The 25,803-nt window shown below is 48.3% G+C and overlaps 1 protein-coding gene across 4 annotated transcripts in view; it reads right to left on the bottom strand.

Annotated features, from left to right (window-relative positions):
- The window catches only part of SLC45A3 (solute carrier family 45 member 3), a 39,945-nt gene extending 15,466 nt beyond the window's left edge, over positions 1 to 24,479 (bottom strand). Inside the window, exon 1 of one of the 4 annotated variants that reach the window (XM_073320081.1) lies at positions 24,399 to 24,479. The gene's annotated coding sequence lies outside the window, so the exon portion shown is untranslated. Of the gene's footprint in view, positions 1 to 4,171; positions 4,253 to 24,398 lie in introns of those variants that run through there. The other 3 variants (XM_073320084.1, XM_073320083.1, XM_073320085.1) reach the window with 3 other exon arrangements.
- Between the last annotated feature and the right edge of the window lie 1,324 nt (positions 24,480 to 25,803).

Raw genomic sequence — 25,803 nt, 5'->3', positions numbered from 1 at the left:
CTGAACTATGTACCCATCATCTTGGCAGGGGCATGGTATTCAGCAGCACAGATAGTGCCTCATTGAGTTGCACAAATAAATATGACCCAGTTCAGCCTCCTCTGCCAGTAAATGGCAATTATCGTGAGCATTAGTTTGTCATCTGAGCTAATATTGTCAGCTGAGTCATCTGGGTTTCCCTTTAACATGTCCCATCTCTCCCGCCTCGCTCATGCGGCTTCTGACAGGGACTATGTGAGGATGGGCTCAAAGCCAGGGGAGGGGCGTGACGAGAAAGAGCCCTCTGCCGTGAGCCTGTAAATAGATATACCAGGGTGCTGTTCTGCCTCCGACTCTGATTGCATTAGATCCCGTAAACTCAGCAGGAGCTGGCCTGGTCAGTCACAGGACGGGAGGGTGAACAGTGGCTCTAGGCAGCTGTGCTTCAGGAAATGGAATTGCTGACTGGGGCAATACTGAATCAGCGCCCTTCAATGAGGGATCAGCCGTTCACGTGCCTTAGAGCTGGAGATCCGGCCACTTTTGCTCTTTGATGTCCTTGGGGCATGTTTTCTACCTTGGTTCTTTGTGACCCATATCCCACAGCAGTGGAGTGTCTGCCCAAGTCTTTATGGGGTCATCACAACACCCTGGGGAGGTAAGTCTCATAGCTCCCCAGTTCATAGATGGGGAGCTGCGGGCTTGTCTACACTGGGAAATAAATTTGGATTAAGGCAGGGTGTGAAATTTAAGTAGAATTCCCAAATAACTCCATGGGTGGATGCTCTTTTTCCAGAATAAGAGTGCCTTATTCGGAATTACCTTAATCCAGATTGGAAGTGGATTAAAATAATTCCGAATAAGGACATCCACACATGGAGTTATTCGGGGATAGGTAATCAGGAATAGTTATGATGGAAAAAACTCCCCACGTGTACAAGCCCTGAAATCCAGAGAGACTAAGGGTTTGTCTCTACAGCCCCACAGTTCAGACGATAGAGGAATGAACTACAGTAACTCCCCTGTGTGGACGCTGTGGGAGTGAACTACATATAGGATACCTTAGTTTGCATTAACACTGTCCTCTTTAAACAGGACTAATGTTCACACCCCCATAGTCTGAACTGTGGGACAATGTAGACATAGCCTAAAGGACCTGTCCAGTGTCACACAGATCTCCCCAGTCAACTGTTTTGCTAAAAGAATGCTGGAGGAACGGCATGAGGGTTGGCTACACAGGGACACTCAGGCAGGTTAGGACAAATTTACTTAAAGTGGGAAGTTAAAGCACATTAACATCCCTCCCCCCTCCTGGATATTCGCACTCAGAAGTAAAGTGGCCTTAGGTCTTGTCTACATGAACAATTAGTCTGCAGCAAGCTGGGGTGCGAATCTACCCTGTGCTAGCCTGCCAAGGACTGTTATGTAGGCCCTGCTGACATGCATGTTAACAGTTTGTTAGAGCGCTTTGAGTGGTATGAAGACGAGACTTAATGCACACGGAGAGGTTCCCATGAACAATTAACCTGTGGCAGGCTTTCCTGGGGGGTAGATTCACACGCGGCAGATAAACACTTCGTTTGTTGTAGCATAATCCTCACTAAAACAAACCAAGGGCCCTTTACTTTAGAATGCACTTTACCTCAGTGGCCTGGGGAGATTTGTTAACACCACAGAGCGAGGCACTGGATTAAGTTTAGCCAGGTTTGGATTCCTGCTGCAGCCTTGGACGAGACAGAACGGTGCTTTTTACCCCCGTGACTGAACCACCACAAGAATGTGGGTTTTTGAACTCCCTAGGGCAAACGTATATGATCTGTCTACCCAGGGTCCCCTTCATTGCTGCAGTAACTGAGCAAGTCTTACGGAGTAGAAAGGGAAGAGTTGGGGAGAGTTTGGGATTTCTCCAGCAGCCAATAGCTCAGCCCAGACTTGGAACAATCTATTCTTGGAGCATGTTGATGAGGATTCACGGAGCATCATTCCCAGCCTTCCCCTGCTGTTGCAATTATGATCATTGAAAGAGGAGCCTCTTTCCTCCACAGATTTGAGAAGTTCATGGGCAGTCATTAACTCATTACATATAATGAACGCCCCTGGATTCATGCCTAATGTCTCTCCCCTCCCACTCAATTCTTTGAGACTCATTTGCTTGCCCTCAGCTTCCCAAGGGTTAATGACTTCAGGGTGCCTCTTATTGTGTTTTATCATCCTTCAAGGATTATGTGGGAGAGACAGACAGACAGCCCAGCCTCTAGGTGGCATGGGGATTGATAGAAAGATCCATTCCAGGAGCTCCAAGTAGATCAATTGTTGATTCATTCACCCACCTCTGGGGTGGAGTGCAAAGCATCAATTTTACAAAGTGAGCCCCATAGGTGGACCCCTATGGCCACAGTGACTAAATGGGGCTCCCAAACATTTGTAAGGGTACAACCGCATGGAGTGAACTGCAGCAACTGTAAATTGCTTTGGGAGTCTTCAGAATGCAAGGTGCTACAGAAATAAGATCAAACCTCATCCAAGTGGGTAGTTACTGCTCTGTGAGAGTGCTTAACACAAGTACTTTGCACGTCCAAAACAGCTGGGCTTTATGAACCATTAAAAAGGAGGACTTGTGGCACCTTAGAGACTAACAAATTTATTTGAGCATAAGCTTTCATGAGCTACTTTTCTTTTTGCGAATACAGACTAACCCGGCTGCTACTCTGAAACGAACCATTAACACTCTCAACCCTTGGGGGGGGGGGGCGGGGGGGAGGGCGCCAGTATCCTCCTTTCACAGCAGGAAGAACAGAGGCATCCAAAGAGGTTTTAAACAACTAGCCCACGGTCAAATAGCAAGTTAGTGGCAGAGGGGGGAACAGAACCCAGGAGTCCTGTCCCCTAAACTAACATGGGAAATTTGAAGGCCCATTTGGGATTGGCTCAGATATTCTGAATCCATGAGATACATTAACATCTATTGGGAAAGGACTGGAGGGGCAGAAATACGCCCTTCTTAGATGTAGACTAGACCCAGGACATCTCAACAAGGCCAAGAATCATGCATATGACAGCCACCATCCTGAGCAGCAAACTGGAGACTGAAGCAGTGACATACCTGACAATTTTCAGAGTAACAGCCGTGTTAGTCTGTATTCGCAAAAAGAAAAGGAGGACTTGTTGCACCTTAGAGACTAACCAATTTATTTGAGCAATATGACAATATGAGCCTTGATACTCTGAGCCGGACAGCCACTCTGAGAGCTATAAACACACCCTTATCCTCTATGGATAAGGCACAGAGCTGAAGACATGTACACTGACCAGTGGGTTACATGGGCTGCAGTCCCAGATGCCTGGGTGGTTTACGGACTGGGGTTTAAAAATACAAAGACCTCAGATGCACAACCCCCCTTCCCACTTTGTACTGTAGTGGAATTTCTAGCATTAATTAAGAGTAGCCAGAATGGAGGGAGCAGGAGGTAGGATCTCAGACTGCCCTAGAATTTCAGACCAAGGCAGAAGGGCTCAGCCTCTCTTGTATCAGGACAGGTGTCTCTCTCTCCCACACATCCAGCCCCCACTAAACTTAATAAGAAGATTAATCCCAATGTACACAGCAGCAATGCCAGGTGTAAAGCACGGATTGGGAGCTACCAACTGTGACCCAATTACAGGTGATGCTGCTGCTGCCAGGAGCCCTTGTGGTATAAATTGCACCTTGCTCAAACATCCCTTTTCTTTCTCTCTCAGGATGAGTGTTTACCAGTCTGAAGTTAAATGCCAACTTGGTTTTGGAGAGACAAAATGTGGGGAGGTAATTGCTTTTATTGGACCAATTTCTGTTGGGGAGAGACAAAAGCTTTCGAGCTGACACAGAGCTTGTCTTTCTCTCACCAGGTAGGTCCGATAAAAGATATTACCTCACCCACCATATCTCTGTAATATCCCGAGACCAACATGGCTACAACAACACTGCATACAACTTGGTTTTGGCCACACAAGTGGAGCTGGGTGAGTGAACCACAAGAGAAAGACTCACTGAACTGGAAAGGGTTTTCCATTAAAACTGGTAAAGGCACAGAGTTAAAAAGCATTAGGATAGGATCAAACCACTGATTTGGCCAAACATAACCCAAAAGCGTAGTCTTGGGACCCCTCAAAGAACCAGTGTCTCTTGAAATGAAGCCCATAACACCAGACTCACCTCCCTCCCTGGAGAGGAGCTAACAGATGATCCAGGTAAATTCCCATCTTTACCCTGCAGGAACTTCATTTAATAACGCCAGCCTGGCCTGGATGCAGAGAGTTCAGCACTCCTTGCACAAGTAATTAAGTAGAGTTTGCAGGAAGGGGGAGGTGGAGCCAACCTGTGGGCACACACAGCACACCTATGGGGTTTGGTTGCAGAGCCCTCCCTGCCTCTGATCTTTTAAACACAGAACCACAGTAGATTATAGTATTACCGCAGCACCTAGGGACCTCGCCCTGTTGTGCCAGGTGCTGTAGAAAGATAGTCCCTGCCCCAAAGAGCTTACAACCTTCATGTTACAAAGGACACTGTTCTTCTGCTTGAAATTCTACATAGATGGGTTTGAAAGCAAACTCCACCTCACTTCAGACGGGAGCCCCCCCGGTTCAGATCCATATCCAAACCTTGCTGCTCAAGCCCAGGTCCAAAACAATAGTAATACTGCTTAGCACCATCCACCTCCAAGCATGCTAGGCAGCTGAGGGAGTATGGTCATCATTCCTGTTTACAGCCTGGGGAAGCGACACTGACTTGTAACTGCAATGGTAGCGATGGGAACTCAGCACATCGGAGGATGGGGCCCAGGGCTTTGCCCAGCTCTGCTTTCAATCAAGCAGATGCCTGAAGGTGGACTATATGACTGGCTCCAATCCTGCAAGCTTTTCTATGCCAGGGGACCCCTGAATCTCCATGGAGCACCACAGGGCTCTGCCCTTAAGGAAGAGTTTGCAGGACCGAGGCTATGCTTCAGGTGACCATACATCCCGTTTTGACTGGGACAGTCCCTTTTTTAAGCCCTGTCCGGCTATCCTGACTTCTTTTTTTTTTTTTCCCTCCAGAAAGAGGCATGTGTCCCAGTTTGCTCTTGCCGACTTGATCAGTTGTCAAGAGCAAACAGGACAAATGCAAAAGTGGGGTGTGGAGCAGAGCAACATGTGGGTGGAGTGGGGGAAAGGCCAGTGCCCCGCAGAGGGGGAGGCAGGGTTGAAGGGTGGGGGCAGCATTCCAGCATGGGAAGGCGGGGAGGGCAGGGTTCCAGCAATGGGCAACAGCCTTGTGTGGGGGCCCCCAAAGGGTTCCAGCCACCGGCAGCAGCCTCCCGTGGGGGGAGCCTCAGACGAGTGGCTGGGGTGTCCCGTTTTCTCTTTGGGAAATATGGTCACCCTAGCTATACTTCCTCCCAAGGAACAGCACTAGGGTAAACTCAACATTTTCCATTCACAGGGGAGTCAGGGCTCACTGTTAGCCACACTCACGTGCACTCCATCCCCATGAGTGTCAGGATCAACGGAGACCCCCAAAACTCAAAGCAGAACTCCCTCCCATGACCGAGTGCCTCACCAGGACTCACACGGAACACCTTCCTTGCAGAAGGTGGGGCTTTCATCTGAAACTTGCTCAGATTTGCAGACCTGGCCCACCAGTGGGCTTTTAGTGCAGCTGGGGAGCATGGGGTGCCATCTGCATTGACTATTATGGATCTGCCCCTGCCTGCCCTCCGTACCCTGCCCACAACTACAGATTTAATCCAAGATTTTGGTTTAATTATTTTGACACCCTACTGACTGAACCAGCAAGAGCTTTTCACTCAGAGAAACAACAGATCAGCTTGTAAAGACTTCCTCACCTGGTAACCAGGTAGGTGGGTGGGACTTGAAGTGATTTGAAGGGAGCAAGCCAGAAGAAAAGGAGCTCCCTGGCCAGACAAAGGGAAATTAAGCTCTCAGTGGACAGGGGATCCATTTCAACAACAAAAAAAGGGCGAACCCTGGATGTTTGACATTCTTGCTGTTCCAGCTTCTCCAATAAAGCGGGAGAGGAGAGACTTTAAGTGTTCAGAGACTGAAGGATTGACTGGGTGCAGCTAAATATAAAGTGACCTGAAAAGATTGGCCGTTTATGATTCAAGCAGCCAGAGGAGGTGTGATAAATCCAAAAAAGAGAGCTACCTAAGGGACACAATCCCTGGAAGCTAACTCATTTTAGCTAGTAGCCCTGTGGCTTCTTTAGATTCTTGCAATTCCCTTGTTAATGTCCTCTCCTTATAAAAAGGTTGCAAAGCAGATTTCAATGGGTTACTAATTATTTATGTTGTGGGAGCACTTAGGAACCCTGGTTGTGAACCAGAACAGAAAGCTGATCCCTGCCCCAAAGAGCTCACAGTCGGAATAGAAAGAGCAGAGGTGGGACAGACAGATGGGAACACAAGGGAACAATACAGAGTTTAAAGCTGATGAAAGGAACTAGTAAGACAGCCTTGGAAGCTAGAGTAGTCGGGGTGACTCATGGTAGCTGGTAGAGGTGACCCCTATACACCCCCTTTGCCAGCTAACGTGTGAAAAGACCATTTGCCCTGGCTACACTAGGGTTTTAAAGCCTTTTAGCTAACAGGCTTTAAGCAATACCTTTTGGTTCAGCCTCCCCACAGACACTGGGAAATGGCCCATACACAACCTGCTGTCAGATACACCAAACTAGCTGAAGAGAGGACTCTCTTTTTACTCTGATCTCTTCAAAGCCAGGGAGTTGCAAGTAACAACATTGCTCAGACAGAGGGGAGATTATTTTTAACTCGGCGTCCTTTCAATATCTGGGTCGATCTATGATCAGCTGGCTGAGAAAGTTCCATGGGATGAATTCTCACTGTGGATAATTTTCTTAGGAAAAAAAAAATCACAATTTCTGATTTTTTTTAAAAAAAGCAAAGTAGTTTGAGTGAGATACCCCAACTAGCAAATCAATACTCTGCAGACTGAATGGCAAGGTCAGCTAGCATTTTCTCTATCAAGAAACCTGATGTCCTTACAGGAACGAATCGCTGACAGAGACAGCAGGTTGTCTGCCCTTGATGTTCTTGGCCTGCCTCAGTCTGTCACTTCTCTACCTCTCTCCTGGTTACAATACACATTCCCCTTGGACCCAGGGCCTGATTCTTCAGTGCTCTGCATCTCCTCCAGTGCCACAGGGTCAAAGATATTCCCAAATCAAAATGGCAGCCATTCAGGTCTGTCCAGCCTTTCACCCACTTGGCACTAGGTATCACTGACTGTACCAACTGCAGGGCAACAGAGAATCAGGCCCAGCGAATCTCTGTGAGCCACCAAGGGTTGGTATGAACTGCTAAGCATCATCTTAAATGCAGATGAAGTGGAGGGGAAAAAGAGAGTAACAAGACAGCTCCCGAAGACTCGTTGCCACGTGCAAAGTCTCTCTTAAGCAGTTTTATTGTCCAAACTTAAACAAACCAAAACAGTTCCTCAGCTCAGCTTTTATATCTCAGGCTTTTGCTGCCTCCCCTCTAAACCCCAAGGATCCTGGCAGTCCTCTGGACTGCCTATTCCCAGGGAGAGCAGGCAGTGAGAGCCCCATATCCAGCTCAGCCTGACATACCCAGGCTTCCCCTCACCAGCTCTCTGTCTTTTCAAGCTCTGATGCCCCCTTTTAAAGCTCAACTGGGATCAGTTGACCAGTCACAAATGCACTGGCCCTGCTCTCTTCCAGGGCCAGTGTCACCCTGCGATGGGACATTACTCAGATTTTGTAATGAATAGTGTCTTGGTATTTCGCATTTGTACAGCCTCATTTATCAGGTCTCAAAGCACATTACAGAATAGGTCAGAGGGATCCCCCATTTTACTGAGAGGGCAACTGAGGCACCTAATTTCAAAGACTTGCTTAAGGTCCTGCAGTGAGTGCAGCTGTAAGTACATCTCCAGCCTTAACTGCCGGGGCGGGGGGGGGGGGGAGAGGAGGAGGGAGGGAACGGGACAAAGGGACTTGGGTGTTGCAACACTGAGTGTCGTGGTGTCTAACTTTTATGCACCTAGAAAAAAAATCACAGGAACAACACTGCAATCCACAAAGCCTGAGCTGGCTGTCTAGGCTCTCCTTCTGATGGATGAGAGGAGAGAGGACAGGAGCCTTAGACGGTGATCCATAAAGCCAGCATGTGGGAGACCCTGATCAGGGGCCGGGGGTGTCCTAAGCCCTGCCCCCCTCACAGAGATAGACACCTAAGTCAGGACTGCAGGGAACTCTGTTATTGAGCCGCAAACTTGGGGAAGACGGGCACTCAGCTGGCTAAGTGCAACCATGCAGGGTCAGGAGGAAGACAGCCGGGGGCAAAGCTCTCCTTTCTAGTTGTTAGTGTAGTGGACAGGATACTCAGCCAGGATGTCAGAGACCAGCCCTGGTTCCAGTCCCCTCCTCCCTGAGGGGGAGAAGGGGTTTGAACACGGAGCAGATGTAGCATAACGCTTCAGCCAGCATCATCCTGCCTGCCCCTTTGCCTCCCCACAACCCAGAAGGTTTGATGCAGAAAGTCCTTCCAAGCAAAGGGCAGAGAAAGGGGTGTGGTAAGTGTGTTGCTACCAATGGGGTTTCCATTTACAACCACACTGTTACATTTCTAACCTTTGAGGGACATTGTTAGGATGATTATTAATTCCCCTCTCGCTGTACGCCCTCTGGAATCAAGGATGTGTGGGCAAAAGAGCGGCACGAGTGTTTCAGGAAGGGCCGCTCAGACAGTGCCAGATCCCTTTACAGCTATCAGAGTCTATTCACTGCAGCTGACTGTGAAAGACCCCGTGGAGAATAGCTCTGGCAGGCTTGTGCGGAATGAAATGGAAAACTCACCTGACCTTCTCTGACTCCCCCCCACAATCTCCTTGACCCCTCTCAAAGCAGGGGAAGAGGGAGTGACCACTGAAGAGGGGATGTGGAGAAGTGTAATTTATTGAGTCTCTCTGAATTCACACTACGTTTGCTTTGAGCCCAGGACTCCATTATCTCAGCCTCACTGGATTCAGTCAATACTTTAGGGAAAGAGAGGAAACCAAATGCTGGAAATCCCTTCCCTTTGGTACCAAACGTGGGAGGTCCAGGGAGGCTACAAGCTCCTAAATCCACCTGCAATTCCATTGCTTTCCCTAGTTCTTCGGAAAACAGGGTTTGGCACAAAGACTGCAGTGTAGAATTTGGGCACCATGTTTGGGGCTGCAGGTTGGGAAGACCCTTGCACTTTGATTTGCAGGGAGATGTTAGACCATCAGGAGGACATTGATATTAGTCAATAAAAAGGCCTTGGATTTCTAGTGCCATGACAATAGTCTCTTCCTTGTCAATCTATCCGCCATTATTATTTGTCTTGCAATAACGCCTAGAAGCCTCAACCTATAACAGGGCCCTAATGCTCACCCCAAAGAGTTTTCAGTTTGAACAGATGAGACAGAGGAAGGATTGTCCACCATTGGGGAATAGAGGCCCAGAGAGAGATGAAGGATCAGACTTTCAACTGCTCAGCATCCACAATTAATGGTAGATTTTCAAGAGAGCTCAGCACCTAATATGCACCCATTGTGCAGAGCTCTTTTGATAACCTGGAGTAGGCCCTTTCATAGCGAACCACAGTTACGGAAGTGAACAGTGTTGTATTCGGCTGCTGCCCAACGTCTGTTCAAAACTATGGTGACGGAGTCCATTCTCTTGCCAAGTCCCCGCACACAGCCGGTACTGGCTGATCCATGACTGGAATGGAATGGCTCGGCAGGCGAGGCTGATGAATGAAGCTGCTGTCAGCCATACCCTTGGTCAGCTGGGCAGGCCGCTTTGCCTGGATGGAGTTGTTTAAGATGTAAGCTCTGGCCATCTCATGGAAGATCGTGGGCCTGGTTCTGCTCTCAGTGCCGCCGGTGTGGATTCAGATGGATTCCCCTGATATCAGTACACGAGCACCGTGTAAGAGCAGACACAGGCCAGACAACACCAGGAGAGGTTTGCTGAGGGGATTGAAAAGCTAAATTGGGATGGTTGGTGAAAGTTGCCAGCTTGTTAGGGAACAGGTCAAGGAAAGAGGCTGAGATCTATTGGTCTTGGAAGGAACCCAGGAATCCAGAAAAAGCCAAAAAATGCAGAGGAGAGACAGAAAAATCAGGAGTTCTGAACTTATTCCAGACACCAGAGTGTGTTTCATTCCGGTGCCATTTGTGTATTGAACGGGTGACTCAGCTCAGTTTGTTTTATACTGCTGCCTATGTACGTCCCATCGTCTTTGACGAGCACGGCACAGAAACAAACAAGGCCTCAGGTAGCCAGTCAGTAATTATCCCTGTTTGACCAACAGAGCTGCTAAGGCACAGCTCAGCATGGCCACTTGCCAAGGCCGCATGCTGAGTCAACAACGGAGGGGATGAGAGCAGTACAGAGCGTTTGTGTTGGGCTTCTCATTCAAAGGCCTGAGTGCTTTGGAAAGGAGGCAAGTAGAGTGGGATTTTTCAACAATTTTTTTTCTTCCCCCACCCCCCCTCCAATCGCCTCTTCCTTCTAAGCCCCTTTTCAGTGGCAAAAAATATGAGAAAGAAAAAAAAACCCCTACAATTGTATGTTGAAGAACTGGGGGCAGGGGGGAGAAGAGAGACAAGAGGACTGAAAATATTTGGTAAAAGATTTCAGCAAGTCCGTTCTTTTCAAAACCTGTGAAACACATTTTTCCCCCTTCATTGTTTGACTAGCTCTAGAGACAAGCATCGTCATCTCCATTTCAACGGGGGGGAGGGGGGTGGGAACTGAGAAGAGGGAAGTGACATGACTTGCCCTCGGTCACCCAGGTCAGTGGCAGAGTCAGGGATTACAGCAGAGATTGAGGCCCGCCAGTGCTCAGGCCACTAGAAAACATTGCCTTAGAGGTTGCGTATGACTCAGACAGGCTACTCCTTTTATCATACTCTCCAGGCAAACCACTTTACCTTGCTAGAGAGCAGAGGGTGGACGGGGGTAAGGGGGAACCATAGTTCTCCCTGAGGGTGGACAGGGGTAAGGGGGATTAGGGGGTATTGTTGTGTAGCGGTTAGTGCAGAGTGGTAGGAGCCAAGACACGGTGGGGCCCCTGACCGTGACTTGCTGGGCATTCCTGTGCAAGGGAGAAATGCCAGAGCCAAGGCTCCCAATCCCAGCACTCTCATACACTGGGGAAGCTCAGAGCTGGATTGGAGCTTTGTAGCTCAGACCCATTTCCATCAAAAAGAAGCGAGATCCTGTGAGGGAGAGAAGACGTCAATCAACTCAAAGGGTCAAATCAGCCCTAGAGCAAAGAGGGGCCAAATGCACTGACCGAGATACGCCAGGGTTGAACTTGGCCATAAGAGGGAGATCTTAAGACAGTGTTGAGGGAACAGCAATGGGACTGCTACACCTACGGCCCTGCAAGCCAGCCCTGAACAACTTTTGTTTGCCCAGAACCAATTTCTGCTTCGTCATCTGCATCCAGCGCCTGGGGGGGGTCTCAGACACAACCCATTATTCCCCAGGACAGCTGAGGCTGGCCCTTGTGCTGTTTCTTCAACACAGGAACATAAACATCGCCAGACTGGATCAGACCCAAGGTCCATCTAGCCCAGGATCCTGTCTCTGACAGCGGCCAGCACCAGTTGCTTCAGAGGAAGCTGTATGAGCCCCACCAGAGATAGATAATCAACCTCCCACATTGGTCTCATCCCCATCTCTAATCGTTGGAGATGAGCAAAAAGAGAGGGGGAACAGGAGCTCCTGATCCGCCTTCTCTGTCCCAGTCATTGTTTTAGATACTTTTATCATCACCTTCCCTGTTATTCAGGGATGCAGTTGCTAAAAAGGCGAACATCATTCTGAGGGGTATGAACAGGAATGCTGTGTGGAAGACATGGGAGGCAACTTCCCCACTCTACTGGCCTCAGCTGGAGTACGGTGTCCAGTTCTGGGTGCCACACTTTAGGAAAGAGGTGAACAAATTGGAGAGAGTCCAGAGGACAGCAACAAAAACTGATTGAAGGTTTAGAAAATCTGCCTAGTGAGGAAAGGTTAAAAAAACTGAGCATTGTTAGTCTTGAGAAAAACAGTCTTCCAGTTGTTATGGGCTGTTATAAAGAGAACCAGGATCAATTATTCTCCATGTCTACTGCAGGTAAAACAAGAAGCAATCAAGAGAGAGTAAGGTTAGATTTTAGGAAAAGCTTTCAAACTCTCAGGGTAGTTAAGCTGTGGGACAGATTTCCAAAGGAGGTTGTGGAATCCGCATCCCTGGAGGTTTTTAAGAACAGGTTGGACAAACACCTGTCAGGGATGGTCTCGGTTTACTTGGTTCTGCCCCAGTGTAGGGGGCAGGACTTGACCTCACGAGGTTCTTTTCAGCCCTACATTTCTGATTCTCATCACCCTCCTGGGAACCCCCTCCAGTCTTGCAAGATCTTTTTTTGAGATGGGATGACCGGGCCGGTCAATGATGCTCAATAACTAACTAGAGTTTCACTCCAACTCCTCTGTAAGTGGGTCTCACTGCACCGTGCCTGCTCAGACTTTATTTTAAGAGATGGGCCCATGTTGTGAAGTCAGGAGCCGAACACCTCCAGGAGTCAGGGAAGACTTGGTTCTGCTTTTTATTCTGGTTCGCCAACTGTGCCCATCACCATGACATCTGACCTAGTTTGCCCATCTCCTTTCCCTCCCCTGCTCAAGTTTTTATTATTAGCAGAAGAATAAAAATGTAAATTGAATTGGAAGAGTCGGGGGGAAATAATACACTCCAGCCAGGTTCCCTCCCCTCCTCCGTGGCGTGGTAACTGGCACAGATTATATCCGAGGAGCCCCACATGACCAGGGCCCCGTATTTATATGTCAGTGTGTAAAACACATTCTGCTGATCTGCCTTTTCTCTGCCAGAGGCTGGGGGCTTCTGCTGCGCGTCTGGTCAAGCAGACGCACAAAGGGGATTAGGGAGAGCCTCTCAGCCCCACAGCGTAATCCATCAAATTATCCCCTTGTTGGCGTTGCCGTCCTCTTTAAAATATAAAAAAAATTAAAAACCTTCAGAGGCTTTTTCAAGGGACTGAAGTTACGCTTGAGCCTGAAAGACTCCACCCAGCTGCTCTAATCCGGCATCACAATGGGCTGGTTGTGAACTGAATGCTGGGGCGTAGGGAGTGAGGAGAAAGACACAGACACTGTGAAAAAGGACAGCGGCCTCTGCAAGTGTGGAAATCCAACAGGTGGCTCAGGATCTGCCCTCCCGCCCCTCCTCCCCTTTCTGTATCTAGGAACAGAAACAGCAGCGCTCAAAAGGGACGAATAATAAAACAGGACATGTGACAACCCTCCTACTTCCAGCCACACACACACACACACACACACACAGAGCCCGCTCATTCGCAAAAGAAGTCTGTCTGGTTTTCTGGAAGCGATTGGGTAGGGTAGCCATGCCTCAGGCGGCTCCAGTTCAGGATCTGCCTTTGCCTCTCTCAACACTAGAGACAGGCCCACGCTGCCAAGCAGGAGGAGTTCAGAACGGGACTATCCCCCGTTCAGTCACTGTGTAATAGCACATGGTCACTGTGCATTCCCGGGTGACCTCGTGGGCTTTTGTAACCCAGGGCCAGATTTTCAACAACAAAAAGAAAAGGAGTACTTGTGGCACCTTAGAGACTAACCGGTTAGTCTCTAAGGTGCCACAAGTACTCCTTTTCTTTTTGCGAATACAGACTAACACGGCTGTTACTCTGAAACCTGTCAACAACAAAAGAAGCTCAGCACCCACCATGTCCCGAAATTCCCAGCTGTTGGTAAGAAGGGGTTAATTCATATGGAGAGAAATAGGTTCCCCAATACAGCCCACTCCACCCTTCTTCCTACACGAGGGAGAGACTCTTTCAGTACTGACACTGATACTCTTAGCTAGATACAGAGGGTGCCAGGAAAGGCAGATAGGATTCAATTTGCCCTTTCCCAGCACCTTGCACAGCCATTTACACTGGCACAAAGTGGGTGTGAAGTGCTCCCGTTCTGACCAGGTAGCATTTTCAACTAGCGCAAGTGACTTTGCAAGGTGCAGAACAATGGTGAACCAGGCCCATGGGTCTCATTTCCAGTAGTGACCAGCTTTCAGGGGTCAATCTGAGCCTGAGCCACGTGGAGCATGCAGAGTCTCTGGATAGATCCCCTGGCTCATTGCTGCACCGGTTGGTTTATGCCCATTTGTAGCAAGTGTGTCCCAAACCTCTTGGTCTGGGACACACTTTGAGAGACTCTCTTGAGTAGGTTCCCAGCAGTCCTAAAGAGAGCGGTTGGGGACTTTTGTGGAGGAAGAAGGTTAAAAGTCAGCCCTGATATATTACACACACACACACAGCAAAGAAAGGAAATTACAAACAAAAAAAAAAAAACCCTGAAACATCCAGTCACAGATAGGAAACTAGCTCATCATTACATTCCACAATTAGAAACATTCTGACTAACAGCTAAAAGAAAGCAGCACATGATCCAGGGATTCCACACTGACCCTCCTCCACAGACAGATAACTCGCCAGCTTAACATCTCTCCATGGTGTCAAGAATCTGAAAAATGTAAGAGGCTTAGAAATGTGAGACTGAGAATGGCAGCAAAAAAAACCAAACCACCCACCCCTGCAATTACAGAACTTGAGAGCAACCAACACGGTCAATACCAAATCCACAGGGTCAGAGGAAGTGTTGCCACCAACCAGACATTCATTTAAAAACCAGACCATTTTTGCACCACCCCCCACTAGCTAGTAAAGGGCTCAAAATAACTTAATTTCTTGGACAGATGTACCCTATGGACTAGGGATGGCTGAAGCTGGACCACTCAAATCTCCACTTAGGATGCCATGGACAAGGGCCTCCCCCAGCACACCCCTCTGCAACTTAATGTCCTGGCAGAAGGCGAGACAGCCCCAAAGCTCTTTCAGGGTGCAGGGGGAATTCCAGTGTAAATCAGATCTGCCTGGGGAAACATAGGAGATTTGACAGGTCTTTTTACCATGATCCACTGCATTACAAAAAATAATGCTTCCACAGATTGCTTGAGGGAACAGGCCAGCACTGGCCATAAAAAGGGGTTAGGGAAGAGAACAAACAAGAAGGAAACTTATAAAGTGCCTGTCCCTCTAATTTCCATTCTTGGAAACACAATAGGAAAGAAAACTAGTTCAGATGGAACTAAACTCAGTCTCTTCTTCCCAGCTGAGCAATATGTGCTGAAGTCACACTGAATTGAAGTTACACTACTGGCAAGTCAGCCCTGGCTCCCGCGGCATCCGCATTATCGTTGCTTTGCTCATTTATGATGATGAGGGGAAAAAAAGTCTCCAAGACTGTAATCACAGCTGTGGGGGTGTTAGTGGTTATCTTGTCTCGAGGCCACATTGCCTGCGAACAGAGCTGGGAAAATAGGAAACGAGAGCTGAACTTCTTGTTTACAACAGGAAGGTGGATACTGCACAATCGGGGATTGAAGAGCTTAAGATCAGCCATAGTGAGTCAGACCAATGGTCTATCTATCCTGTCTTCTGACAGTGGCCGAGGCTAGATGCTTCAGACTGAACTCACCGCTGAGCCAGCATCGTGCCTTGAACTCCCAGCACCAGCCTTGGGGAGAATTTGCAATGCTAGAAAGCTGCAGTGCTTGAGACATTCCACCTGATGTAGTTAATTGCCAGACGAATGGCTCTGTTCTGCACTGACATACAAGACATCCTGGCTGGATTAGTGAAATGATTTGTGGTTCTCTGGGAACACAGCAGAGACAAAAGGCTCAAACCCCGTGAGTGGTGGCAGAAGGGAATGACTCATTAGCCTTAATAATACCCCTGCTGGCCAATTCAGAAGTAGCAAGTGGATTCCAGTAGCACTCCCTCCAAAGGGAGTTCCATTGCAAGGCGGGGAAGGCGCTGTTTGCGAGCACGGTCTTGAGGACTTCGTGGGGAAATCTATCTTTTGCTAGACACAGAGGACCACCACTGGGGGTGGGGTGCTGTGGGGTGGGCATGACAACTATCCAAAAATCATCCAGGAAAATCCCAGGGGAGAGTAAAACAATGGGCTCAAAAAGTTATACAGCCCTTTGTGCTTGACATTTCAAGAGTGTGATGCCATGCTTTTCCTTGGAGGATCCACTTTGAATCTCAGATGCACAAAGAACAAATAGGCTCTTTTGTAATCACATCGTAATTAGTACATTTTTTCATGGTAATTTTCTGGTCTGCAATTCGAGTTATTTGCGTTCCTGCTGAAGGAGCCTGATGCGAACATATCTTTCGGCATGCCCTTTGACCTCCACCGGCAAGTTGGTGGGTTTCTCCCTCTCCGTTTTCAGTCGCCAAAATGAAATCGTGGCTTTGAAACAGACAAAAGACCTTGCCATTTGAGGACTAGCCTCAAGACAGCTGGAAGCAGGAGGCTTCCATAAGTCCTATCAGACCAACATGAGTGTGTGAGAAGCAGGTGGACTGGGCAATGAACCATAGTTCTCCCTGAAGTGTCTGGGATTTACCCTCCCCTGCCACGAAAAGGTGTTAGAGCTGTTTTACAGCCCCCTTTATAGCACCAATCCCTTCATTTCTATTAATTAAGATTGTGGCGGTCCTGGCATCATCCATTCAGCAGGTCACAGATCTTCCATCAAAACGCTTTTCTGATGAAACAACGGCTTTATGACCAAAACAAACATTTTCAAGGTGGTTGAAATTCTCCAGCTTTTGCAAAAACAAACCAAAGATTTTTACCAAAATATCAAGTTTAATCAAAAACCTGAAAGAGGTTTGTGGGTAATTTGGGGGCAATGGGGTGAGGAAGAACAGGATTTTTCAAAATTTCAAAATTTGGCATTTTTTTAAAAATGATTTCAAACCATCATCAATTCCCATCTCCCAGGGATTTAATAGACAGCAGTAAGAATTCACATGAGGCTGCTGCTTGCCTCTACGTACCTGGAAGGAGATTTTCACCTTTCTAAAGAACTGGCTTTCGGCTGGGATTTCACTTAAGCCCCTGACATCCAATGGGAATTGAGCACCTAACTCCTTTTACATGCCTGTGTAAAAATCTCAGCCTTACTTATTTAAAGTGAAGCATGATACATTTATGAATGGGAATACATGACGGGGTAGCTTGACGTAGCAGGGGACTGGACTCAGTGACCCACGAGGTCCCTTCCAGTGCTGTGTTCTTATCAGGGTGATAAGTCCAGAGAAAGGAGGATCAGCCACTTAGTCCAGGAGTGCTCTGAGCCAGAATTGGGGCTCATCTCTTGTTGCGCACGCTTAACACGTTAGCATCGCACTGATACAAAGTAGGCTGCGTTAATGCAGGGGGCATCTGCTGAAGATGGCAGACGGGCGAGAGCTCTCTTACAACTACGCTGTGTTAGCAGGATGTCAGTGACGCGCTCTCCATTGATGGCTCTCTTTGGAAAAGGCAGGGTTTTCTCCTCCTGCAGGCATCTTAGCCTCCTGCTGTATTTACTGGGGCAAAGTTCAATGTGGATACACATGAAGGAGAAGGAGACCTCTGGTGAGTTATGGATACTTCTGCATCACTCCCCAGGGATACCTCTAGCACACAATCCGGTCAGTTTCCATTATTGCAGGAGCTGGACATTTCCACTCTGCCCACTGCAGCCACAAAACTACTGCCCGTTATTAAGTACCTGGCCTAGGGTTATCACCGCAGCCAAGATGACCAGGAAAGAGGACACATGCAAACCAGTACCCAAGCTCGGTTTCAACTGGTGAGGCGGATAGCTAGAGTTCGCTGCTCTCGCCTACAAGGCTCATGCCCTGCTATGAACGGCATGTGCGAACAATGATGAATGGGAGTATCAGGGGGAATAAGAGTGGGCTGTCTTCAGAGAAATTAAAGATGAAAAAGGCCCTATTGCATCATCCCCCCCTAGGGGCTAATGCAGGACTGTTCCCAAAAGTACATTCTCTCGTGCTTTGTCCAGTCTGGTTTGATGTGTCTCAAGCACTGAGGTTGTCACCATATCCCATGGGCACTATTCGACAGTCTAATAGATCTGAGAGCTAGGAAGGTTCTCTCCTCAGTACCAAGCACGAGGTTTCCCCCTTCCCTTTCCCATTAGTCCAAGTTATATACCCTGTATGAGTCCTGTGCCCCTCCACTTACATACTCCCTTTACATTCTTGTAGGTAGGTACATCCAACTCCAAAGCTCTACTTATACAACTGTGAGCTAGTCCTCATGAAAATCCACCCTGTCAGCCCACTGATCATTTCAGTTACTCTTTTATACCCAGCCTGGGAATTTCAAACACTAGCCCAGAGGTTTCATGGGAAGGGAGTACTCTAATTTTCAAACAAGCATCTTCATGCTTCCTCCCACGCTGCCCCTCAGCTCCTCCTTAACATCCGCATCGCTCCCTCCTTCTCCTCCTTAACTCTCTTTGGGTGTGATGCTCACCAAAAACTTGACAACAGTTAGGTTGCTGTTGTGCTGATTACACCGACCAATATGGGCTTGTTGTTTCCTTGTCCTCCCTCATTGGTCTGTCTGTATCCATCTGTTGTCTCATCTTATACTTAGATGGCAAGTTCTCGGGGACAGTGACTGTCTTTTTTTGTTCTGGGTTTGTACAGCATCTAACGCAATACGGCCTGGGTCCGTGACTGGGGCTCCCAGGTTTTACAGTAATACAAATAGGATATGTAAATAGTTAGATGCTAGTTAAACACATACAAGAATATGTAAGCTAAAGGCTCAGAAACCAAAAGGCAAATTAAAAGAACCCAACATTGGATTAAATCATGTATTTAAAAAAAAAAAAAAAAACCAAACAAATCACCAAATGATCTTGTGATCTTTGGGACCATTTTTTTTTAACTCTTGAGATTGGCAGTCCTGGGATTCTGGCTCTAAACAGCTGGAAATCAGTGCCACGTTTCAATGCAGAGGTACTTTCCCCACACAGACACGGAACAAGGTCTTGAGAACTGGACTGGCGACTGTGATTTCACAATACGGGCATTTAGAGGAAGAGAAAAATGTTTATTCTATGCCTGTACATCAAACACCTGCTTACTGCAGAATATGTTCCAACCTCCCTCTGCCACCAAGACAAAGAAGCCATTCGGGCTACAAGCCTCTATTACATTTCTTATTTTGCCAGACACTATTCATAGGGTCTGCTTTTTCTCTTATGCAGATTAGCAAAAACGTTAAATATTTTCAAACTAAACCAGGAACTGACATTTGAGGAGATGAAAACAAAAAGGGCCACAAGTTTAGAGACCTCCAAGGAGCAGCATAAAAATAACAAAGAAGTTTTTTAGTGTTCCATGTAGTTATATTTCACGATCAAGCCCCTGGGTGGCTGAGATGTGAAACACACAGGCACCTCTCTCACTGCCACTCTTATTGCAGTGAGTAATGCCATATTACACAAGCAATACTATGATTTAAAGGAAGTCAGAGTTTGCTGCACTGAGTCTTAAAACACGTATGTGGGGTTTGATTGTGAGACACAAGCCACATGACAAGGAGCCCTTGTCTTGTTTTTTTCCTGTCCTCTGGATGTTCCATGCTTGTGGAGATTTTGCTTGCATATCCTAAAGTGAAATTCACACACATACTTCTAGGCAATATTTTCCTGGTGCAACACCTATTATTTCATGGATGCCTTCAACTGTTTGCAAGCTTCTCTGCTATTCTTAAAGCAAAGATCCTCCCAGGGACACCTCCCGTCCTTGTCTCTCAATCCCAGCCCTGGACCTTCTCACGCAGAAACTACAGGGCTTGGTTATATGAAAGAGTGACCCTGGGACAGCAGAGATTAAAATAAACCTTACAAGTGCCGCTTTTTAAATTTCCTTTCCCTTCCCTCATTTTACTTCTGCACCGCTTATGTCTTCTCCCAGGATCCAGGGCTTTACACTGATTAGTAGCAATCTTGCCCTATATTGTTTCCTCCGCTCTGCTCTTATCTTTCTCCGTCCCTTGCTTCTGTCCCACTCCAGTTTTGGAGCTGTCCACAAATCTGATCATGGTTGAAGTTACACCAAAGAAATATGTGGCAAAGACAGACATGAAACAGCCTGGCAGAGGGCAAAGAGGGGCTTGTGATTTTGTAAGTGTTAGTCAAAACAGCTTTTAGAAACACTACAAACAAAAAGAAAAGGAGTACTTGTGGCACCTTAGAGACTAACATTTATTTGAGCATAAGCTTTCGTGAGCTACAAACAGAGTCCTGAATTGGGCTACAGCTAGGAAGAGTCCATGTGGAGTGAAAGATGCTGCAGCATTGGGGATCACCAGAATTATATGGTTTGAGAATTTAAACACAAAATGAAACTGAAAGGTAACAGATTTAAAACCGATCAAAAGGAGAGACTTTACACAATGAATAGTTAACCTGGAGAACTCACTGCCATTGAGTATTATTGGGGCCAACCAAGAGCTTAGCAAGAGTCAAAGAGTGGATTAGACATGTATATGAATAAGAAGAACATCCTTTGCTACAAAAGCTAGGATTCAAATGAAAGGGGTATGAATTCCCATGCTCAAGGAATGAGCCAGCCATTAACTGACTGGAAGGAACTTGCTCCTAGACACAAGTTACTCTGCATTGTCCATTAAGAGGGGTTTTTTGCACTTTTCCAGAAAGCATCTGGTGCCAGCCATGGTGGGAGTTGGAATCCTGGGCTACATGGACAAGTTGTCTGATCCAGTTTGGCAATTGCCAGCAACATATACTGAGAAAATAAAACATTACAAATTACGAACAGGATGAGATTTCCAGAGCGCGACTTCATAGAGCTGCACTCCAATGTCAGATTTTCCTTTCGAGAACACACTGGCAGTTACTCTAGTAGTCGATTGTGTGAAACTGGCACAGTGTATTAGGTTCCACCCACGGTGAACTTCAACAGAGAGGTGGAGAGGTATAACCAAGGGAAGACTGAACCTTTGAGTGCTCCAAACAGAAGTACGTTGTTAGATTAAATGATTAAGAGTTTATTTTCAGCATCTGTATTTTGTAGTTACTCATTCAAAAATAAGACAGCCCCAGATTTTATAGAAGATTTTATTTTTATCTCAGAGTCTGATGATATGCGCTTCCCTCATGATTTATGTAGCGAGTGTTTCTGGCTGCCAGCATCAACTACAAATGCAGTCATGCCATCCTCTTGCCCCTCCTTCTAGAAGATCTTGCTGATGGAGTTTCCTTGTGTGTTTGTCTGGAATGTATTGTACAGAATTCTATGTATTTCTGAATCAATAGAATTCTTTAGGAATCTCTCTCTTATTCAGATTTATGTATGGAGAATCCCTAGCTCTGGACACCTCCAACACAAATCCATAGGGCTTGGGCCTTATGTTATCGGTAATGCATCCCAAGAGGTTTCAATGTTTTTTTCCCAAGCAAGCGCTCTTTTGTGTTTTAAACAGACCCCTTTAGAGATGTGGCAAGATATCATTGTGGGAATTGCCGGACAAGATCAGAGCTCTGTCCATCTAGTCCAGTATCCCTTCTACAACACTGGCCCGCTTCAGCGGCTTTGGAGGAATAAGCCCTGCAGTAGATTCTTATGGGAAACCCTCCCCAGGGGAAAACTTCCTCCTGTCTCCTAGTACTTAAAGGTTGGTTTATGCCCTGAAGCATGGTGTTTTATACATCAAACTCTCCCATGCCGAGCTCTCATTTCTTTCTTTCATAAAGTTATTTATTAACAACTCTGGATATTCTTCTTAGCCATATTATGTCAAATCCTTTTAAAAATCCTCTTTAAGTCCTTGGCCTCAAGGATATCTTACGGCAATATGTTCCAGAGTTTAACTGGGCAATCTCAGCACAAGACTAGGAGCTAGGAATCCCTGATTTCTAACCCTGGCTCTTTCACTGCAAGTATCTAAGAACCACTTCCCTTAAGGGTAGGAAAGCTACCAAGGAACAACAGGAAGATGCGAGAAACGACCTGGTGGCATGAATTGATCCTTTATGACAGAAAGAGGCCTGCAGGTACAGTGAGTCACTTAGAAGCTGTTCAAAAGTTAGCAGGTAAGATTTTCAGAAGTGCCTGAGTGACTCAGCAACCCAAGTCCCATTCTTGAAAGTGACTTAGGCACCTATGTCATTTAGGCACTCTGAGAAATAGATTCTGAGTAAAATTGCCAAAAAACTCCCAGTTAAGTTCTGATCAAGTGTCACATACACATCTCCCTGAACCTTTATCTAAGACTGTAACCACACCTGAACTGAACCTTGTTTGAGTTTGGTTTATTCCTTTTCATTATCCATGAACCTTCCAGCTCCAGACAGGGAGTAGAAATGTTGTTCCTGAAACATTTCCGGTCCAGTTTTGCAGACCAAGTGGCTTTGGAGAAGCACTGAAATCAAGCTTCCTCTCACTAACACAAAAATCCTAATTCCTTACATTGGTTTTCTATTTGATCAAAAGCAGTCACACATCGGTGGGGTCCTACCGAATTCACAGTCCATTTTGATCAATGTCACGGTCGTGGGATTTTTAAAATAGTAAATTTCACGATTTCAGCTATTTAAATCTGAAATTTTAAGGCATCGCAATTGTAGGGGCCCTGACCCAAAAAGCAGCTGGGGCAAGGGGGGAGAGAGGTCGCAAGATTATTGTAGGGGGGGTTGTGGTACTACTACCCTTACTTCAGCGCTGCTGCCGCCAGCCACAGCGCAGAAGTAAGGATGGCACGGGATGGTGTTGCCACCCTTTCTTCTGCACTGCTGCTGGCGAGGCACCACCTTCAGAGCTGGGTGCCTGGCCAACAGTCGCTGCTCTCCGGCCATCAAGCTCCGAAGGCAGGGCAGAAGAAAGGATGGCAAAACCATGACCCCCCTAAAATAACCTTGGGACTCTCCTGCAACTCTCTTTTGGGCAGTTTGAAAAAAACACTGGTCTCCCCCCGTGAGATCTCTATAGTATAGGGGAAAAGCACCTAAAAGACCAGATTTCATGGTCCGTGACGCATATTTCATGGCTATGAATTTAGGAGGGCCCTACACATAGGGAAACACGAATTGGTACCTTACTCAGTTAAAGCAGCGTGCCCATCAAGAACTCAAGTCATACCAACATTACTAGTTTTGAGACATGCTTGTTTTCTTTGATTCGGGTTAATTACAGTATTGGCTGGTTTGTCCCTGCAAGACTCCCAGGATTCTGGAAAGTCCAGATTCATCTCTCTTCTCCTAGACTTTTCCCCCTTCTCTCTAAGGTTTAGAACTAACATATATAACAACTTCTGGACTGCACAAAAGCAGCCAGAAAAGCAATGCACAAAACCCACAAAGAACAAAACTGGGTAGGACGACGGACGGACACACACACGTTGCTTATCAGCTCTACCTGAAGTGACATTCTCACCTATGCCTTGCACTTTTACACCTTCCATTCCTGCTGACTAAAGCTACTTCAAAATTTTTATATTAAAAGCTCCCTGTCTCCAGTAGCCTCATTGTTATTATTAATGTTACTTAAAAAGGCACCAGGTCAGACTGCCTTGTCAAATGCCTCAAGAGATGTAGGACACATTTATCTACAGAGACAGGAAGAGCGCTAGCCCTCAAAATCTCTTCCCTCCTTAGGAACGAGCCAGTTTCTGTGGTCTCTCTCCCCCTTGACAGATGAGGAGTGTGTTAAAAGCATGTTGTTTGCTCTATGCAGGAGAGGGAAAGGCTGGAGTATGTCAAAACGGAATATATATGTATCTATATTTACAGTCACATTAGACGACTGACAAACTTCAGCAACCCCACGGTTGTTCCACATAGTTCAAATTCCTGGTTGGCTTTTTAACTAACTAGCCACCGCACAACACAACGCCGGGGAAAGGAAAGCGCTGAACGGTGATAAGGAACGCACGAGATCCAGGGATGAAGTCGTTTCGCTGCCCAGTAAGAAAAGGAATGACATTTATTTGTAAAAAGAAAAAGAAAAAAAGCCACCTAAAGGCAGCGTGTGTCCTCCTCGGGCAGCCCCAGCACAGAACCGATTGTCCCCCCGGGGAAGCCAGGAAAAGACAGAGCACAAAGCGGAGGGCAGCGGATGTCCCCCCCAAATACCGCCGCCCCTGCCAGGGATGAGACTGGAGCCCCCGCGCGTGGGGGGCAGCCCGGGTGCCCCCGGAGCAGCCACCGGGTCCCACTCACCCGGGCGGGTCTCCTCTGCCCCCCGCGGGGCCGACACCGCCCCCGGGAGCCCCGGGCGTGGCCCGGAGCAGCCCGGCCCGGGACCCTGCGCTCGCCCTTTGCCGGGGCTCTCTGGCCCCTCGCCCCGGGGGGGCAGCCCCGGGTGCCCGGGAGAGTCTGAGCCGCGCCCGCTGACAGCCCCGGCGGGCAGGGGACCCACACGCGCGCTCGCCCTACCTTGGAGAGGGGCAGGGGGCTCGGCCCGGCTCCGCCCGGCTCCTCGGCAGCTGCCCCGCTCGGCTCCGCGCTCCGCCGCCTTTTAAATCGCCTCGCTGCTGGACGCTCCCAGGAGCATGCGCCGCCGGGGCTGGGGGGGGAGGTCCCCTGCGGGGTGTGGGGGGGAGATCCCGCGGGGGGGGGGGCGAGGGGGTATCCTCGCGCGGCCCCGGGGGGGGGAGTATCCTCGCGCGGCCCCGGGCTTCCTGGGGCGTGCGGGGCTCCAGCCTGCCCTGCGCCCTCGTCTTGGTATCAGCCCAGAGGACGAAGAGAGCCTCTTGCTTTTCCAACAGCTGCCTCCCTCGGCCGCTTAAAATGCACGAAGCAGCCCCCCCCCGGGGCAACCCTACAACAACACACCGCAGGGCACACCGCCCCTCCCCCTCCCCCCCCCCCGGCAACCCTACAACAACACACCGCAGGGCACACAGCCCCCCTCCCTCCCCCCGGGGCAACCCTACAACACCACACCGCAGGGCACACAGCCCCCCTCCCTCCTCTCGGGCAACCCTACAACACACCGCCCCCCCCTCCCCCCGGGCAACCCTACAACAACACACCGCAGGGCACACAGCCCCCCTCCCTCCCCTCGGGCAACCCTACAACACACCGCCCCCCCTCCCCCCGGGCAACCCTACAACAACACACCGCAGGGCACACAGCCCCCCTCCCTCCCCATGGGCAACCCTACAACACACCGCCCCCCCCCCCCCCGGGCAACCCTACAACAACACACCGCAGGGCACACAGCCCACCCCCCCCCCCTCCCGGGGCAACCCTATAACAACACAGAGTACCCAGCCAGGTGCCCTCCAGCAGCCCTACACAGATAACCCAGCAGAAGGGTCCGGTAGGCAAGGAAGGCCTTGTCATGCCCTGCTCAGGCCCCCAGTCTGATTTTGTCAGGAGGAAGAAAAGGAGTGCTTGTGGCACCTTAGAGACTAACCAATTTATTTGCGCATAAGCTTTCGTGAGCTACAGCTCACTTCATCGGATGTAGGAGAGACTCCCAGGAAAGGAATGCCAGGGCCTCCGTTGACTCTCCTGGAACGGATCTGGGTATTCCTGACACTTGAACAAGCAAATGTGCTGGATCTTTGCCACTGAACTATGTAGTCTTAGGTGGGTCCTAAGTCACTTGAATTGGGAACAAACTCAACTTCCACCATGGTTGATTCTAGTGCCAGTTACACTGGGCTCCAGCCAAGTCACTTCAAGCAAGTAGATCAGCAACATCAAACGTGCTGGATCCACAGCACGAGACTCCGTCAATCCAGAAGGATCCTGAGACCTAACACCCCCTATATTGGTGCTGGACGACTTCACTCAAGTGGCACACCAGCTAACCATGCCAGAACCGTAGCAC

Source organism: Lepidochelys kempii, chromosome 21, assembly GCF_965140265.1.
Source record: "Lepidochelys kempii isolate rLepKem1 chromosome 21, rLepKem1.hap2, whole genome shotgun sequence".
NCBI lineage: Eukaryota > Metazoa > Chordata > Testudines > Cheloniidae > Lepidochelys > Lepidochelys kempii.
Note: the sequence above shows the minus strand (reverse complement) of the source record. Positions and strands in the feature narration are given on the sequence as shown.